We start from the raw sequence: 14,437 nt of genomic DNA, 5'->3' as shown, positions 1-14,437 counted from the left end.
TATATGTATATAAAATAAATCTCCTTTAAAGCGTATAATATAGCAATAGATCATTTGATAATTTAAAACAATACTTGTAATTCATAGGATGCAGCTCAGGAGGGACTGGTGAGAACTTATCATTGCTCAAATTGTCAATATTCTTATGAACCCCTTAGAAAATGTGGGTATGTTTGTCCTTTTACCTGTTTTCATATAGTTAAGGATATACATGTTGGTTTTCATTTTTAATATGATGAAACATGGATAAGAATAAGAATAACATTTCATGATTGTATTAGTCAGTTTTCCATCAGTAAAATATGTAGCGCAAAAATATCAATTCACAAAGAGCAAAAGTTTATTTTGCCTCATACTTGTGGAAGTTCAAGTTATCCTAACTGACACTGTTGTTTTTGGGACTGTGGCAAAACAGCCCATCATGATGGGAGAATATTTCAAAGCAAAACTGCTCATCTTCTGGACAGAGAGTAAAGAGCGAGAGGGAGTATGACTTGACCATTTCCTTCAAGACTCCATCTCCTAAAGTCTCTAGCACTCCCAAAAGTGCCTTCCTGAAGAGAAACCCTTTACAGCATGGGCCTTTGGGGGACAGCTACTATTAAACCTGCAGCAGTAACACATAAAAATCAAAAGTAAGCTGAGTCTTCATAAGAAAACTTGTACTAGGGGCTGGGGATTTAGCTCAGCAGTTCGGTGGCCTGCCTTGCAAGTGCAAGGACCCGAGTTCAATCCCTGGTACAAAAAAAATACTTAATAAATTCCACAAAAATTAACTTAAAAAGTTTTTATTAATCAGCTTTGCCATCACTGAGACAAAGTACCCTGCACTCATAATGGAAAGGAAAATAGCTTTAATTCAGTTCACAATTTTGGAGGATCAATTGCGTGGTCAGCTGGTTCTAAGGCAGAAACTGCATGGTGGAAGGGGAAAGCTGCTCACCTCATGGAGCCCTAGAAACAGAGAGCAGGAAGAGGCAGGGAGAGGCACATACCCTCCCAGGTCACACCTGCAGTGACTCGGCAGTACAGCCAGGCCTCACCTCCTAACCTAAATGTGAGGACACATTTGAACGGATTAACTCACTGATGAGTACGGTGCATCCAAGATACAGTACAATCACTGTCCCGAAGCTCCACTCTGAACGTGAGACTTTGGAAGACTTTCTACATCTAAACCTTTGTAATGTGTCATAGCCCTGGATATAAAATGAAAAACTCCAAATTTCCCAAAAGATCACACAGAGGACTATTTAGATGGTCTTAGTTATGGTAATGAATGGTTAGTTATGAAAACGAATGGTTCATGAAATAATTTATGTTAATCTTCATTACAATTACATCAACTTTATGAAAGATATTCAATTAAAAGAAAAGACAAGCTACCGACTGAGAAAAATCCTCAAAAATAATTGCTATTCAAAATATACAGAAAACTGAAACTTAATAAGAAAACAAAAATATCACGAAAAATAACCAGAAATCTGAATAAACACCTCACTATATACAGATGGCAAATAATCATTTGAATACATATTTGAAGTTTTAACTATCTCATGTCAATCGGGAATGCAAACTGGAAATAAGAAATGTGATATGACTGTACAATGAGCATAAAGTCCAAAACAACAAATGCTAGTGAGGATGAGGAGCAAAAACAATTTCTTTACTAATGCGAGAACACAAGTGTACCAAAACCTTACCAGACACTTTAGTAATTTCTAAAACACTAACCGTGATCTTACCATGTCTTACTTTGTAATTACACAGTTGCACTTCTTAGTCTTTGTCCAGATAAGCTGAAATCATGTCCACATTAAACCTGCAAATGTTCATAGTGACTTTAATCATAACTTGCAAACCTGAGACCCAAACAAGATGTTCAGTAAGTGGTGCTTGGATAAGAATTAATCATAGTAGATGCATACTATAAAAAGTGTGATCTGCAACAACCTCAAATTCCACCTTTGGCAACTATAAACAGCACTTTATTCTTAAGCTAGAAAGGACAAAAATCATAAAAGCCACAGTAAACAAATGAAACTGAAAATAGGAAAATGAAGGAGAAAATTAAAATCAAATTTTCCATAAGAAATAAAAAATGATAATCTTCTACTGAACTTAGTCAAGAAAAGAGAAGAAAAATCTACCTGAAATATTAAAAGTAATCATTGCTGAACCAAGTGAATAAAATGAAATCAAAATAATATGAAACTCTTTTCCAATAAGTTAATAACTTGGGTGAAATTTACTAATTCCTTTAGAGACATAAAAGATCAAAATTCACACAACATAAATAGGACAAATGAATAGACATATTTATGAAAGAAATTCAATGAATGATCATCAACATTCTAAAAGACAAAGCATTGTGGTAAAGATGATTTCACTTTTTAATTATACAAAACATTTAAAGTAGCAAAAGTTATCAATTCTCTATAATCTGTTCCTGAAAATAGAATCATAAGTACCACTTCCTAATACATTCTATAGAGCTAGTGTTAATTTAAACTAAAACCATACTACTGCAACAATATGCCAAGAGAGACAATTTATAGGCCAATATCTCTTAAAGAATATAGATGAAAAATTCATAAACTTGATTCAACAATGTATGAAAAGATTTATATCCCAAATCAGCTGGTACTTATTTTAAGTTTGCAAGACTCATTCAAAATCAATCATTGTAAACCATCATACCAAAAGGCTAAAGATCATCATGTGACTATGTCAATTAATGCAGAGAAGATTTGGCAAAATCTAACACATATTTATATCATGGCTAAAACATAAGCAAACAGGGGCCAGGATTTAGTTCAGTATTTCTGCTGCCTGCCTGGCAAGCACAGAGTCCTGAGTTTGATCCCTGATACAAAATAAAGAAAGAAAGAAAGAAAGAAAGAAAGAAAGAAAGAAAGAAAGAAAGAAAGAAAGAAAGAAAGAAAGAAAGAAAGAAAGGAATGAAATAAACAAATACATCAGCACACCAAGAATAGAGTCTAACTTCCTGGAACTGAAACTTTTGTATAGCAGATTTACAAAAAAATCTATACTTACATCCTAATAAATGGTGAGAAATTGGATGAAATCTTCTTAGGGTGAAAGAAAGGCTGGCATATCTTCTGTTATCATTACCACTCTTTATATTGCTGGAAACTATAGTTAGTGGAAGACAGTAAAAATAAGTAAAAATGTATAAAAGGAATAAAATAAAATAAAATGTTTGAAAAGGAATAAATAAAATTGTCTGAGTAAAAATCTCATAGAATCAAAAGACCCTGGAACTCATAGCTAATATAGCAAATTATCAGTAAAGATGAATAAATCACAACTATTTTTATGTACCAGTAATAAATAATTGGCACTTAAAATTTTATTTGATTCATTGACTTTATTGGTACATTTTAAGTGTACAGCACAGTTACATTCATCATTGGGATCTTGTATCTTTACATGACAGGTCTTGATTCTTATTTTGTCCCCTTATCTCTGCCCTCCCTTCACTCCCACCTCCCTTCCCTTTTTACAAAACCTTTATTTCCGTTTTTCATTTTCTCATAGATTTTTTCTTTTCCCTTATTTCATTTCCCCTATCCTTCCCACTTGCCCTACACCTTTAGCCCTTTTCTTCTTATTTCACATTGTCAATTATACCATTAAGATCTGGTACTCAAAATTTTTAAAATATCTCTTATAATAATACCACAATGAAGTATTTTAAAACAAATCTAATAAGATATTTGTAGGGCCAGTTGGTGGATAACTGCTAAGTACTGATGCAAGAAATAAAATTTCTGAATACATCCAAGTGTATAGATTACCAGGCATTATATTATTAAGATGTTAGTTCTTCTCAACTTTTCTGTAGACTCAGTATAAAATCAATCAAAATAGTAATAAGAAGCTCTTTGGGGAGAATGAGACAATTTTAAAGCTTATAGGGAATCTCAAAGGACTAAACTGGCAAGCAAAATATTAAAGAGGAATAAACTTGGTGAAGACACATTCCATTTTCAATCAATACAGTTGCAACAGTAATCAAGATTGCAGCAGTAATCAGCACAGTGTGATGCTTGTGGAAAAATACACATAATGAACCACAAGAGGTAAGCTCGCCAATGCAGCAGAGTCATCTTTTATAATGTAGTAAAGATATTTCCATACAGAAAAGAGAACTTTTCAGCAAATGGTACTTAAGCATCTGGTCAATCATATGCAGAAGAAATGACAGGCCTTACTCATTTTGCAAAAGTTGACTCAGAACTGTCAAAGATTGCAACCAAAATAAAAATGTATGAAGTTTCTAGGAGAAATTTTGTGTGACCTTGGGTCGCATGAGAATCAGATATAACACTAAAATTACAATCCTTTAAAAAAAGATAATCTGGATTTAATTAAAATTAGGTAGTTTCACTCTTCAAAATATAAGAAGCTAAAATCTCAATGAGCAGACTGGGAGACAATATTTTCAAAATATATACCTGATACAAAGCAATATGCAGAACATCAAAAACCCTTGAAACCCAGCAATGAGATAATTACAATTACGTGAGTAGATAAAACTGAAGACAAGTTATCGGTAGATATTATACCAAAGAACACATGGCCACTATGTGTATGAAATATGCTCAGTACTGTATTTATATTAGGAAATGACAGATTAAAGTAACAACAGAATATCACTTATACCTGTTAATGTGAAAGAAAACTCCAAAACTATCAAGGAGAATAAATACAATGAAAATTCTCATTCATTCTTAGAAATACAAAATGGTTTGTATTTTAGTAAGGGTTACTAGTTCTGGGGCAGGAGATATTAAAAATGAATTTCATGTTGCATGAGAAAACAAGAAAGTGATCAAAGGAACACAGGCAGGATATGTTAAGGAGCTACAAGAGATAACTGAAAAAGTTCCTAACACTACAAGTTAAAATACTTTAGCTAAGTAAAATAGAATAGTATTTCATTCCAAAGTATTAATTAAATATTCATGGGTCAATACTCATATAAATAAATAGTTAAGTAAAAAAGAAAAAAAGACATTATAATGTAAAAGTATTCAAAATATCTATGCTGATGAGATCCCCCCAGGAGTTAAACAGTAAGTCTCCATTCTTTAAGTGTGGGTTACTCTTGGTGACTTCCTTCTATTGAATATTATGGAAAATTGGAGAGGGAAACAAAACAAACAATGTTTTTTTCAGCATTGAAGGTTAACATGAAGGCTGACAATAAGTGCATGTGATTGACTGGATATGATGAAAATGACATTTTTCCCTCTATGTCCCCCCAACAAACTGTGATAATTTAATCATAAGGGAAGTATAAGAATAATTCTAATTGAGGAACATTTTACAAAATACTTCTCTAGTACTCACCAAGATGACCATGGTCATCAAGACCATGGAAAGTCTGAGAAATTCTCAGTGCCTAGTCTGCCTAGGATGACTTAATGAACAAAAGTTATGTGGAACTCAAGCATAGAAGGATATTACACAAAAGCAAAAGATGTTTTTAAAAGGCTTGGACTTAGTGATAATCATGTACAGTGGTGCCTTGGTTGACAAACACTTTGTTTGCACACAATTTGATTTGGAAATTGAAATGTTTGGCAAAATTTTGGTTTTATTTGTGATTGCTACATCAGGTAACCAATACGATCATGACCATCTTTTCCCACACAAGCAAAAACATGGCCATCTTTTCCAGAATCTTAGAATAAATGAAGTTCTTGAACTGATGTACCACAGTTTATCAATACTTTCTTCATTGTGACAAATGCACCGTAATAATAATTTAAAATTTAAATAATGGGGAAGATAGAGCTGAAATATATGGTGTGATTATTAATTGTGATGTGTTAACTTAAGTACCATGTTGCAAGTTAGTAAATCTATTGATGTATCTGGTGGATGACTGATGTGTAGCTAATGAGGGAAGCCCCCCAGAGTCTAACTTCCTGGAACTGAAACTTATGTACAGCAGATTTACAAAAAAATCTATACTTGCATCCTAATAAATGGTGAGAAATTGGATGAAATCTTCTTAGGGTGAAAGAAAGGCTGGCATATCTTCTGTTATCATTACCACTCTTTATATTGCTTTAAACTATAGTTAGTGGAAGGCAGTAAATAAAACTAAAAATATATAAAAGGAATAAAATAAAATAAAATGTTTGAAAAGGAATAAATAAAATTGTCTGAGTAAAAATCTCATAGAATCAAAAGACCCTGGAACTCATAGCTAATATAGCAAATTATCAGTAAAGATGAATAAATCTCAACTATTTTTATGTACCAGTAATAAATAATTGGCACTTAAAATTTTATTTTATTCATTGACTTTATTGGTACGTTTTAAGTGTACAGCACAATTACATTCATCATTGGGATCTTGTACCTTTACATGACAGGTCTTGATTCTCATTTTTTCCCCTTATCTCTGCCCTCCCTTCACTCCCGCCTCCCTTCCCTTTTTACAAAACCTTTATTTCCGTTTTTCATTTTCTCATAGATTTTTTTCTTTTCCCTCATTTAATTTCCCTATCTTTCCCACTTGCCCTACACCTTTAGCCCTTTTCTTCCTATTTCACATTGTTAATTATAACATTAAGATCTGGTACTCAAAATTTTTAAAATATCTCATAATAATACCACAATGAAGTATTTTAAAACAAATCTAATAAGATATTTGTAGGGCCAGTTGGTGGATAACTGCTAAGTACTGATGCAAGAAATAAAATTTCTGAATACATCCAAGTGCATAGATTACCAGGCATTATATTATTAAGATGTTAGTTCTTCTCAACTTTTCTGTAGACTCAGTATAAAATCAATCAAAATAGTAATAAGAAGCTCTTTGGGGAGAATGAGACAATTTTAAAGCTTATAGGGAATCTCAAAGGACTAAACTGGCAAGCAAAATATTAAAAAGGAATAAACTTGGTGAAGACACATTCCATTTTCAATCAGTACAGTTGCAACAGTAATCAAGATTGCAGCAGTAATCAGGACAGTGTGATGCTTGTGGAAAAATACACATAATGAACCACAAGAGGTAAGCTCTCCAATGTAGCAGAGTCATCTTTTATAATGTAGTAAAGATATTTCCATACAGAAAAGAGAACTTTTCAACAAATGGTACTTAAACATCTGGTCAATCATATGCAGAAGAAATGACAGGCCTTACTCATTTTGCAAAAGTTGACTCAGAACTGTCAAAGATTGCAACCAAAATAAAAATGTATGAAGTTTCTAGGAGAAATTTTGTGTGACCTTGGGTCGCATGAGAATCAGATATAACACTAAAATTACAATCCTTTAAAAAAAGATAATCTGGGTTTCATTAAAATTAGGTAGTTTCACTATTCAAAATATAAGAAGCTAAAATCTCAATGAGCAGACTGGCAGACAATATTTTCAAAATATATACCTGATACAAAGCAATATGCAGAACATCAAAAACCCTTGAAACCCAGCAATGAGATAATTACAATTACGTGAGTAGATAAAACTGAAGACAAGTTATCGGTAGATATTATACCAAAGAACACATGGCCACTATGTGTATGAAATATGCTCAGTACTGTATTTATATTAGGAAATGACAGATTAAATTAACAACAGAATATCACTTATACCTGTTAATGTGAAAGAAAACTCCAAAACTGATAGTTCATACTATCAAGGAGAATAAATACAATGAATTCTCATTCATTTAGAAATACAAAATGGTTTGTATTTTAGTAAGGGTTACTAGTTCTGGGGCAGGAGATATTAAAAATGAATTTCATGTTGCATGAGAAAACAAGAAAGTGATCAAAGGAACACAGGCAGGATATGTTAAGGAGCTACAAGAGATAACTGAAAAAGTTCCTAACACTACAAGTTAAAATACTTTAGCTAAGTAAAATAGAATAGTATTTTATTCCAAAGCATTATTTTAGTAAGGGTTACTAGTTCTGGGGCAGGAGATATTAAAAATGAATTTCATGTTGCATGAGAAAACAAGAAAGTGATCAAAGGAACACAGGCAGGATATGTTAAGGAGCTACAAGAGATAACTGAAAAAGTTCCTAACACTACAAGTTAAAATACTTTAGCTAAGTAAAATAGAATAGTATTTTATTCCAAAGCATTAATTAAATATTCATGGATCAATACTCATATAAATAAATAGCTAAGTAAAAAAGAAAAAAAGACATTATAATGTAAAAGAATTCAAAATATCTATGCTGATGAGATCCCCCCAGGAGTTAAACAGTAAGTCTCCATTCTTTAAGTGTGGGTTACTCTTGGTGACTTCCTTCTATTGAATATTATGGAAAATTGGAGAGGGAAACAAAACAAACAATGTTTTTTTCAGCATTGAAGGTTAACATGAAGGCTGACAATAAGTGCATGTGATTGACTGGATATGATGAAAATGACATTTTTCCCTCTATGTCCCCCCAACAAACTGTGATAATTTAATCATAAGGGAAGTATAAGAATAATTCTAATTGAGGAACATTTTACAAAATACTTCTCTAGTACTCACCAAGATGACCATGGTCATCAAGACCATGGAAAGTCTGAGAAATTCTCAGTGCCTAGTCTGCCTAGGATGACTTAATGAACAAAAGTTATGTGGAACTCAAGCATAGAAGGATATTACACAAAAGCAAAAGATGTTTTTAAAAGGCTTGGACTTAGTGATAATCATGTACAGTGGTGCCTTGGTTGACAAACACTTTGTTTGCACACAATTTGATTTGGAAATTGAAATGTTTGGCAAAATTTTGGTTTTATTTGTGATTGCTACATCAGGTAACCAATACGATCATGACCATCTTTTCCCACACAAGCAAAAACATGGCCATCTTTTCCAGAATCTTAGAATAAATGAAGTTCTTGAACTGATGTACCACAGTTTATCAATACTTTCTTCATTGTGACAAATGCACCGTAATAATAATTTAAAATTTAAATAATGGGGAAGATAGAGCTGAAATATATGGTGTGATTATTAATTGTGATGTGTTAACTTAAGTACCATGTTGCAAGTTAGTAAATCTATTGATGTATCTGGTGGATGACTGATGTGTAGCTAATGAGGGAAGCCCCCCCTAAGATGTAGGTTACATCAACCAACAGGCTGCCCTTGTAGCCTGGATAGAACATAAAGGGAAAGGGGAAAGACATCTTTTCTTTCTTTTTCAGAGGACTTCCGGTCTTTATTATTTGCCTTTGGAGTTGGATCTCCAGCACTGACTTTTCAGCTTTCCAGGGCAGACACTTTGGACTTCCAGCATAGACTCTATGGCCTCAACCATATGTTGTTCTCTGGAAGAAAATGTTCATATATTTTACTACTGATGTTTTGAGACTTTGCAAGAGACTAACACTAGGGATTGTAAACTAATTAATCTGGCAGAGGAAATTTTAAGACAGCCCAAAGTTCAAAGTGTGGTATGGGTACTGCTGGTGGCTTTTAGCCAGGTTTATAGAAAACCTGGAGCAAAAACTCATTTAAAAATTTTTCAGTCTTCCCAGCAGGAAAGTGACTGCAAAGTCAGTGACTTTAAGAATATTGTTGCTGAAAAGATTAAAAACAAGCCAAGGAGTTTGCATTAGGACAGTAGGAAGGACGATTTTAGGGTATCCTGAGAATCAGCAATACCCCACCCTTCACAAACTCAAAGTTGCAAAACTAAAATATTTTGCTTTGAGAATAAACCCCAAGGGCACTTTGCTCAAAAAAGGACACTGGGAGAATTGATTACTCAGGCTTTCTTTCACAGTACTCAAGCACTCACAGATCACTGCAGCCATGATTCAAGGGGGCTCGGCTACTACACAAACTGGCAGCAGAACTTGGCATCATCCATGTAGTTGTTGGTTTTATAGTCATGTAAAATGCAAGAGCTACGAGTTCTGTAAAGCTTCCACTCATATTTTAGCTGGAGGCTTGGGAGGCCTGGAAATGTACCTCTAAAAGGGAAATTTGTGAAGTTGTGAGAAAGAAAATGGAAATCCAGTGAAGACTGTAGGAATATGGAAATGCCAGGAATGTGAAACATCCAGGGAAAGAGACGGGCAGTGAGCAACACCATCTCCAGAGGGAAACCATGAGAGCTGCCACCAGCAATGTCATAGTGGTGCATTTACCCAAGAACTTTGGAATTCATATCTCAACTCCACAGCTTCCCTTGAATGCTAGACATGAATAAACAGAATTCACTGTTTGCCCTGCAGGTTTCGGTCTTGATTAGGTCCCCTTCCATCCTATCCACCTATTTATCCCTTTTCAAATGGGAATATTTATCCTGTGCCATTGTATATAGGCAGTGTTTAACTTTTATTTTTATTTTTACAGAGGCTCATGGCAAATAATTTGCTTTGTATCTCATACTCCTGTGCAGTCCATTGGACTTGTGCTAGTCTTTGTTGACTCTTAGAGATGAACTAAACGTAATGTGCATAAATAGTACACATGATTCTTTTGGAGGGCCAGGAGCAGACATTGTTGTGACGTAGGTCAGGATGACAGACTATTTGAAGGTAATGTCTGGCTGCGGCAGGCTGGTAGCTAAAAGTATGAGCTAAAAGGGTATATCTACCTCCCTGGCTCCTCCCCTCTCTCTGTTTTCTGGCGATCACATGAACAGCTTTCTTCCACCAGACCCTTCCAACATGCTTTTCTGTGTTGGAGTTAGCCAACTGTAGACTAAAAACCTGAGCCAAGGTACTGTAAATCTCTCGTCCTTTAAGTTGTGGGTGTCAGGTATTGTGTCTCACTAAAAAGAAAGTGACTAAAATATAAAGAGAGGGCAGGGACAAGGGGAAAAATGAGAACCAAGACCTGTCATGTAAAGGTACAAGATCCCAATAATGAATGTAACTGTACTGTATACCTAAAATGTACCAATAAACTCAATTTTAAAAAAAGATCTCTGCAATCTTTTATTTTCCAAATAAAAATTTAAACATAAAGAACTTATTCAAATAAGCAAAAGATCACCACCTAAAACATGTTTTACACATGAGATTCAGAAATGTTGTTGTATGTTTTAAATTTTTTATTGATCAGTTTACTCAATAAAATTCATTTTTCATAATTGAAAAATTGAGAACTCAATGCTAATATGTTTTTGACTAATGTGAGATAACTTTCTGATGATTGCAGTTTGTTTTTTAACCTCACATAAATAATTCATCTTTATGGAAATGTAATATTAACTGACAATTAAATGTGTATGATGGATGTCTATCTGAAATTGCTCCTGAGCTTTAAATTATGGATTTCACACCTGATGTATTCCAGAGTGTGTTGATAACAAATAGAAAACACTTCTGCATCACGGCCTGCTAAATGTTCTCTATTAACTTGGTAGTAAATATCCCTTCATGCTGTGTTTGCACAAAGCAAAGCATATATTACACGTCAGGTGCAGGAGAAATACATTTAATTGGATATTAGCAACACTGACATGAAAAACACAGCACTAACTTAGAAGATAATTTGAAGGTTGCCCTTCTTTTTTGTATAGAGTTTGTATAAATTAATAGTGATTTTTATTTATATGATATTTGGTAGTTTCATGTTTAAATTTAACACAATGGTAACATGAAAATAGGTTATTCCTAGTTACTTAAGCCAGATGAAAAAGTTCACATAATAGACCTATTTTATTATTGTTCTTAAATTCCTGAACTGCTTAGTAGCTAATTTAGAGAAATTAGGTAATTCATCATTCTAATACTCAAACACATGAATTAATTATTATATGAATCAATATTACATATTTAAGTACTTATTAAGAGGAAAAGGTGATCTATATTTCTTTTATAATAAGCACACTGAAATGTGATAAAAATAAATCAATCCAAGTCTTAAATAAAATATATAATTTAAAAAAATAATTCAAATGTGTATATAGTAGAAGATCTCACTTCATGAAATCTTGCCATGATTTTTTAAAGACTGCCCTTTAAAAATTAAAATATATTTAAACTCTGGTCATCAAATATATTTTAGAGGCTGGAATTTGTTTGTCATCTCAGTGTTTTCTGATAATGAGAAAATTTTAGGGTATTTTTGTTGTTGTTGTTGACACCAGAATGTTGTAGAATTTCAGAGAGTAAAGAGATTAAACAGAATATATGAAAAAGCAATTTGGTAATGGAATGGGCGTATTAGGACCAGGTAGACTTTCCTGGACATCCAAATATTTCATTTTTGTTTAAAACTTATGATAGGGCCAGGGATTTAGCTCAGCATTTTGGTGGCCTGTCTTGCAAGCTCAAGGACCCGAGTTCTATTCCTGGTACCAAAAATAAAATAAAACAAACACCAAAAAAAAACTTATTTATTACTGTATTACCTCTCTCTTATCCCATAATCTCAGTGGAAAATGGAAAAAAAATAGTTAAAGAATGAATCATATTAGTAGATTTATTAATATAAAAATTCTTGAAAAGCTGTTGCAATGTTTCCTAAATTGGCCCAATCACAAAAATCACTGGGCAGATCATTTGGAATATACGAGCAGATCAGATTACTTGGGTATCTCCAGATGTTCTTAAGAAGAAACTATAGAGGAAGGGTCTGGAAATTCAGGTGATTCTTATCATTGAAAGATTTAAATAGTCTTGATCTAGATTTCCACATCAAACTCTAGGTTAAGTACCAGAACTGAAATGCATCTTTTTATGAATGTAGTGTAATTAAAATTATTGAAAATATTAAATAATTGTTCGGCATGACAGAATGAATGGACGAAGCACTGACCCCAAGTCTCAGAATGCTGGTTCTCACTGGGGCACAGATGTCCCGAAGGCGACGTGCTGGAGCCAAGTCCCTCTACCCACAAACAACCCCCTAATCTCTTCTTTATTCCTGTTTCCGTTTTACACTCCCTTTTAGTCATAAACAGATGTTGTTTTATCTAGATGTTATGTCTTTAACAATGTGTATCTGCTCATGACCGCTGTTAGTCACTGCTCATAACTGCTGTTAATCATCAAACCACTGTGATCATGCTTTTGTGTGTGGCCTTGAAACTGTACATAAAGACCGTGGGTGAGAAATAAACTTTGCCGTTAGCCATCAGCTTTTGGTCATTCATTGTGTCTGCGGTTGTCTCCCTTAGTCCCCTCCTCTAGAAGGAGACCTCAACAAATAATAATTAATACTGTGCCTGCAATACATTCTACCTTCAATACTCCATTAGTATACTGTTTCTAGCATCAGCTAGTTAATCTTCCAAATTTTTTCCTTTGAATTACACATATAAATTATCAATTACTTCCTAGATTACAGAATACTTTTAAAGTAATTAATTATATAATATAGAAAGCTTTATCTCTCTTAGATTTAATATATAAACAAGTTCAGCCTCATATTTGTTCATAAAGTTTTGCATATTGAAATCTATAATAAAAATCCATCCACTTTAAGTATATAATTCTATGTGGAAAATGCGTGCAGATTTGTAATCAACATTTCAGTCAAAATTTGCATTTTCTTCATCCACAAAAGAGTTTTAATATTTTTCAAACTTGATATTTAAGGAATAAATTAGCACTTTCAGGTTACATATTTTCAAAATAAGTTCTACTGAGTGAGAGACTCTTCTCCCTTCTCTTTGCATATCAACAATATATTTATTTTTGTAAATATCAAAAGTCAGTTGTGATGCGTTTCATTATGCTTGTCTCTTTAGTTGAATATAACCTCCCCCTTGCAGTGCACATTGTAGAAAAGATGTACCTTAAAAAGTACTGGGTGCTACAGAAAAAAAATTGCAACTCTTGTCAATAAGTTTAGTGTTGTCATACAGAGGTGGGCACATGAGTACGAGAGCGTTATGCATTATCTTATAGGCTGTGATGTCCTACTAAATATTTTTCTGGGTCTATGAAAACAAAACAAAATTTAAGAAACAAAGTTTGATTTGGATGCTTCACAGTTTCATTCTTGTGAATAATCCCACTGTGGTTGACCTCAAGCTAACTATATAAAGAATTGAATGTGTATTTTGAAAAATAGGTTAACTATAAATTATTGCAAACTAGTATAAAGCAACTCATCTTTTTGCCCATACTCAAAGTAGAAACATATTTTCTGTCATAAATTTCGAAGAAGTAAAAATACTTGTGAGAATTGGCATCATTCATGTCCGTAGACAAAGCCTCAGGGGCAGAATTTCCCCTTGCTGTTTATTATTCTGTCTTTGATATCATTGAGAAGGAAGCAAAATACTGATATTTGTTTGAGCTTTGAAAATCTGTCATAAATTTAAGAAGTAAAAATACTTGTGAGAATTGGCATCATTCATGTCCGTAGACAAAGCCTCAGGGGCAGAATTTCCCCTTGCTGTTTATTATTCTGTCTTTGATATCATTGAGAAGGAAGCAAAATACTGATATTTTTTTGAGCTTTGAAAAACCATAT

This window comes from Fukomys damarensis, unplaced genomic scaffold, assembly GCF_012274545.1.
Source record: "Fukomys damarensis isolate Sample0158 unplaced genomic scaffold, DMR_v1.0_HiC HiC_scaffold_6, whole genome shotgun sequence".
In the NCBI taxonomy this organism is placed as follows: domain Eukaryota; kingdom Metazoa; phylum Chordata; class Mammalia; order Rodentia; family Bathyergidae; genus Fukomys; species Fukomys damarensis.
This window is presented reverse-complemented; position numbering follows the sequence as displayed.